This window comes from Larus michahellis, unplaced genomic scaffold (genome assembly GCF_964199755.1).
Source record: "Larus michahellis unplaced genomic scaffold, bLarMic1.1 SCAFFOLD_38, whole genome shotgun sequence".
Taxonomy (NCBI): domain Eukaryota; kingdom Metazoa; phylum Chordata; class Aves; order Charadriiformes; family Laridae; genus Larus; species Larus michahellis.
Window position 1 is genome coordinate 919277 of NW_027436101.1, and position 6479 is coordinate 925755.

Sequence of the window (6479 nt, forward strand, 5' to 3'; positions counted from 1 at the left end):
CAAAAGCAGCAAACATCTCGCTGTATGTCCCACATCCAAAGTGCCAAGAGAGAGCTTGCTCTCCCTGTCTTTGAGTACTGTTTTCACTGTCCCGGTTACCTCTTTGCTAACATTCTCTTCAGAGCCGCAGTGAAACCAGGAACCACGTGGAGAAGGCAGCCACACTGAAAGTGCCTGGAGGGAACATTGGGGCTTCTTCTCAGTGTCTCTGACATAGGGTTTCACTGTCCCGGGAAAGTCTCTGCTAACACCGTGCAGAGCGCTGTGCCCAATATACAGAAACGTCTTGCGGTATCTCCTACAGGGAAAGTGCCAGGAGGGAATTGCGGAGCTTGTTCTCAGTGTCTCTGAGAATTGCTCTGATTATCTGTGTGACCTCTTTGCTAAGACTCTCCAGAGAGCCGTCCTCAAAACAAACACACATCTTGACATATCTCCCACATTGATCGCAGTGTCTCCAGAAACGGCATTCAAGGAGCCAGGACCTTTTCTCCCTACACTGTCCGTTGAGTTGTCCTCAAAACCAATATACATCCTGCTATATCTCCCACATGGAAAGTGCCAGGAGGGAGAAGTGGGGATTATGTTTAGACTTTCTCGGAACTGCTTCAAATCAACTAGATATCTTTGTGCTGTAAATCTCCCAACAGCCAAACGCAAAAGCAGCAAACATCTCGCTGTATGTCCCACATCCAAAGCGCCAAGAGAGAGCTTGCTCTCCCTGTCTTTGAGTACTGTTTTCACTGTCCCGGTTACCTCTTTGCTAACATTCTCTTCAGAGCTGCAGTGAAACCAGGAACCACGTGGAGAAGGCACCCACACTGAAAGTGCCTGGAGGGAACATTGGGGCTTCTTCTCAGTGTCTCTGACATAGGGTTTCACTGTCCCGGGAAAGTCTCTGCTAACACCGTGCAGAGCGCTGTGCCCAATATACAGAAACGTCTTGCGGTATCTCCTACAGGGAAAGTGCCAGGAGGGAATTGCGGAGCTTGTTCTCAGTGTCTCTGAGAATTGCTCTGATTATCTGTGTGACCTCTTTGCTAAGACTCTCCAGAGAGCCGTCCTCAAAACAAACACACATCTTGACATATCTCCCACATTGATCGCAGTGTCTCCAGAAACGGCATTCAAGGAGCCAGGACCTTTTCTCCCTACACTGTCCGTTGAGTTGTCCTCAAAACCAATATACATCCTGCTATATCTCCCACATGGAAAGTGCCAGGAGGGAGAAGTGGGGATTATGTTTAGACTTTCTCGGAACTGCTTCAAATCAACTAGATATCTTTGTGCTGTAAATCTCCCAACAGCCAAACGCAAAAGCAGCAAACATCTCGCTGTATGTCCCACATCCAAAGTGCCAAGAGAGAGCTTGCTCTCCCTGTCTTTGAGTACTGTTTTCACTGTCCCGGTTACCTCTTTGCTAGCATTCTCTTCAGAGCCGCAGTGAAACCAGGAACCACGTGGAGAAGGCACCCACACTGAAAGTGCCTGGAGGGAACATTGGGGCTTCTTCTCAGTGTCTCTGACATAGGGTTTCACTGTCCCGGGAAAGTCTCTGCTAACACCATGCAGAGCGCTGTGCCCAATATACAGAAACGTCTTGCGGTATCTCCTACAGGGAAAGTGCCAGGAGGGAATTGTCGAGCTTGTTCTCAGTGTCTCTGAGAATTGCTCTGATTATCTGTGTGACCTCTTTGCTAAGACTCTCCAGAGAGCCGTCCTCAAAACAAACACACATCTTGACATATCTCCCACATTGATCGCAGTGTCTCCAGAAACGGCATTCAAGGAGCCAGGACCTTTTCTCCCTACACTGTCCATTGAGTTGTCCTCAAAACCAATATACATCCTGCTATATCTCCCACATGGAAAGTGCCAGGAGGGAGAAGTGGGGATTATGTTTAGACTTTCTCGGAACTGCTTCAAATCAACTAGATATCTTTGTGCTGTAAATCTCCCAACAGCCAAACGCAAAAGCAGCAAACATCTCGCTGTATGTCCCACATCCAAAGTGCCAAGAGAGAGCTTGCTCTCCCTGTCTTTGAGTACTGTTTTCACTGTCCCGGTTACCTCTTTGCTAACATTCTCTTCAGAGCCGCAGTGAAACCAGGAACCACGTGGAGAAGGCAGCCACACTGAAAGTGCCTGGAGGGAACATTGGGGCTTCTTCTCAGTGTCTCTGACATAGGGTTTCACTGTCCCGGGAAAGTCTCTGCTAACACCGTGCAGAGCGCTGTGCCCAATATACAGAAACGTCTTGCGGTATCTCCTACAGGGAAAGTGCCAGGAGGGAATTGTGGAGCTTGTTCTCAGTGTCTCTGAGAATTGCTCTGATTATCTGTGTGACCTCTTTGCTAAGACTCTCCAGAGAGCCGTCCTCAAAACAAACACACATCTTGACATATCTCCCACATTGATCGCAGTGTCTCCAGAAACGGCATTCAAGGAGCCAGGACCTTTTCTCCCTACACTGTCCATTGAGTTGTCCTCAAAACCAATATACATCCTGCTATATCTCCCACATGGAAAGTGCCAGGAGGGAGAAGTGGGGATTATGTTTAGACTTTCTCGGAACTGCTTCAAATCAACTAGATATCTTTGTGCTGTAAATCTCCCAACAGCCAAACGCAAAAGCAGCAAACATCTCGCTGTATGTCCCACATCCAAAGCGCCAAGAGAGAGCTTGCTCTCCCTGTCTTTGAGTACTGTTTTCACTGTCCCGGTTACCTCTTTGCTAACATTCTCTTCAGAGCTGCAGTGAAACCAGGAACCACGTGGAGAAGGCACCCACACTGAAAGTGCCTGGAGGGAACATTGGGGCTTCTTCTCAGTGTCTCTGACATAGGGTTTCACTGTCCCGGGAAAGTCTCTGCTAACACCGTGCAGAGCGCTGTGCCCAATATACAGAAACGTCTTGCGGTATCTCCTACAGGGAAAGTGCCAGGAGGGAATTGCGGAGCTTGTTCTCAGTGTCTCTGAGAATTGCTCTGATTATCTGTGTGACCTCTTTGCTAAGACTCTCCAGAGAGCCGTCCTCAAAACAAACACACATCTTGACATATCTCCCACATTGATCGCAGTGTCTCCAGAAACGGCATTCAAGGAGCCAGGACCTTTTCTCCCTACACTGTCCGTTGAGTTGTCCTCAAAACCAATATACATCCTGCTATATCTCCCACATGGAAAGTGCCAGGAGGGAGAAGTGGGGATTATGTTTAGACTTTCTCGGAACTGCTTCAAATCAACTAGATATCTTTGTGCTGTAAATCTCCCAACAGCCAAACGCAAAAGCAGCAAACATCTCGCTGTATGTCCCACATCCAAAGTGCCAAGAGAGAGCTTGCTCTCCCTGTCTTTGAGTACTGTTTTCACTGTCCCGGTTACCTCTTTGCTAACATTCTCTTCAGAGCCGCAGTGAAACCAGGAACCACGTGGAGAAGGCACCCACACTGAAAGTGCCTGGAGGGAACATTGGGGCTTCTTCTCAGTGTCTCTGACATAGGGTTTCACTGTCCCGGGAAAGTCTCTGCTAACACCGTGCAGAGCGCTGTGCCCAATATACAGAAACGTCTTGCGGTATCTCCTACAGGGAAAGTGCCAGGAGGGAATTGCGGAGCTTGTTCTCAGTGTCTCTGAGAATTGCTCTGATTATCTGTGTGACCTCTTTGCTAAGACGCTCCAGAGAGCCGTCCTCAAAACAAACACACATCTTGACATATCTCCCACATTGATCGCAGTGTCTCCAGAAACGGCATTCAAGGAGCCAGGAGGTTTTCTCCCTACACTGTCCATTGAGTTGTCCTCAAAACCAATATACATCCTGCTATATCTCCCACATGGAAAGTGCCAGGAGGGAGAAGTGGGGATTATGTTTAGACTTTCTCGGAACTGCTTCAAATCAACTAGATATCTTTGTGCTGTAAATCTCCCAACAGCCAAACGCAAAAGCAGCAAACATCTCGCTGTATGTCCCACATCCAAAGCGCCAAGAGAGAGCTTGCTCTCCCTGTCTTTGAGTACTGTTTTCACTGTCCCGGTTACCTCTTTGCTAACATTCTCTTCAGAGCTGCAGTGAAACCAGGAACCACGTGGAGAAGGCACCCACACTGAAAGTGCCTGGAGGGAACATTGGGGCTTCTTCTCAGTGTCTCTGACATAGGGTTTCACTGTCCCGGGAAAGTCTCTGCTAACACCATGCAGAGCGCTGTGCCCAATATACAGAAACGTCTTGCGGTATCTCCTACAGGGAAAGTGCCAGGAGGGAATTGTCGAGCTTGTTCTCAGTGTCTCTGAGAATTGCTCTGATTATCTGTGTGACCTCTTTGCTAAGACTCTCCAGAGAGCCGTCCTCAAAACAAACACACATCTTGACATATCTCCCACATTGATCGCAGTGTCTCCAGAAACGGCATTCAAGGAGCCAGGACCTTTTCTCCCTACACTGTCCATTGAGTTGTCCTCAAAACCAATATACATCCTGCTATATCTCCCACATGGAAAGTGCCAGGAGGGAGAAGTGGGGATTATGTTTAGACTTTCTCGGAACTGCTTCAAATCAACTAGATATCTTTGTGCTGTAAATCTCCCAACAGCCAAACGCAAAAGCAGCAAACATCTCGCTGTATGTCCCACATCCAAAGTGCCAAGAGAGAGCTTGCTCTCCCTGTCTTTGAGTACTGTTTTCACTGTCCCGGTTACCTCTTTGCTAACATTCTCTTCAGAGCCGCAGTGAAACCAGGAACCACGTGGAGAAGGCACCCACACTGAAAGTGCCTGGAGGGAACATTGGGGCTTCTTCTCAGTGTCTCTGACATAGGGTTTCACTGTCCCGGGAAAGTCTCTGCTAACACCGTGCAGAGCGCTGTGCCCAATATACAGAAACGTCTTGCGGTATCTCCTACAGGGAAAGTGCCAGGAGGGAATTGTGGAGCTTGTTCTCAGTGTCTCTGAGAATTGCTCTGATTATCTGTGTGACCTCTTTGCTAAGACTCTCCAGAGAGCCGTCCTCAAAACAAACACACATCTTGACATATCTCCCACATTGATCGCAGTGTCTCCAGAAACGGCATTCAAGGAGCCAGGACCTTTTCTCCCTACACTGTCCATTGAGTTGTCCTCAAAACCAATATACATCCTGCTATATCTCCCACATGGAAAGTGCCAGGAGGGAGAAGTGGGGATTATGTTTAGACTTTCTCGGAACTGCTTCAAATCAACTAGATATCTTTGTGCTGTAAATCTCCCAACAGCCAAACGCAAAAGCAGCAAACATCTCGCTGTATGTCCCACATCCAAAGCGCCAAGAGAGAGCTTGCTCTCCCTGTCTTTGAGTACTGTTTTCACTGTCCCGGTTACCTCTTTGCTAACATTCTCTTCAGAGCTGCAGTGAAACCAGGAACCACGTGGAGAAGGCACCCACACTGAAAGTGCCTGGAGGGAACATTGGGGCTTCTTCTCAGTGTCTCTGACATAGGGTTTCACTGTGCTGGGAAAGTCTCTGCTAACACCGTGCAGAGCGCTGTGCCCAATATACAGAAACGTCTTGCGGTATCTCCTACAGGGAAAGTGCCAGGAGGGAATTGCGGAGCTTGTTCTCAGTGTCTCTGAGAATTGCTCTGATTATCTGTGTGACCTCTTTGCTAAGACTCTCCAGAGAGCCGTCCTCAAAACAAACACACATCTTGACATATCTCCCACATTGATCGCAGTGTCTCCAGAAACGGCATTCAAGGAGCCAGGACCTTTTCTCCCTACACTGTCCGTTGAGTTGTCCTCAAAACCAATATACATCCTGCTATATCTCCCACATGGAAAGTGCCAGGAGGGAGAAGTGGGGATTATGTTTAGACTTTCTCGGAACTGCTTCAAATCAACTAGATATCTTTGTGCTGTAAATCTCCCAACAGCCAAACGCAAAAGCAGCAAACATCTCGCTGTATGTCCCACATCCAAAGTGCCAAGAGAGAGCTTGCTCTCCCTGTCTTTGAGTACTGTTTTCACTGTCCCGGTTACCTCTTTGCTAACATTCTCTTCAGAGCTGCAGTGAAACCAGGAACCACGTGGAGAAGGCACCCACACTGAAAGTGCCTGGAGGGAACATTGGGGCTTCTTCTCAGTGTCTCTGACATAGGGTTTCACTGTCCCGGGAAAGTCTCTGCTAACACCGTGCAGAGCGCTGTGCCCAATATACAGAAACGTCTTGCGGTATCTCCTACAGGGAAAGTGCCAGGAGGGAATTGCGGAGCTTGTTCTCAGTGTCTCTGAGAATTGCTCTGATTATCTGTGTGACCTCTTTGCTAAGACGCTCCAGAGAGCCGTCCTCAAAACAAACACACATCTTGACATATCTCCCACATTGATCGCAGTGTCTCCAGAAACGGCATTCAAGGAGCCAGGACCTTTTCTCCCTACACTGTCCATTGAGTTGTCCTCAAAACCAATATACATCCTGCTATATCTCCCACATGGAAAGTGCCAGG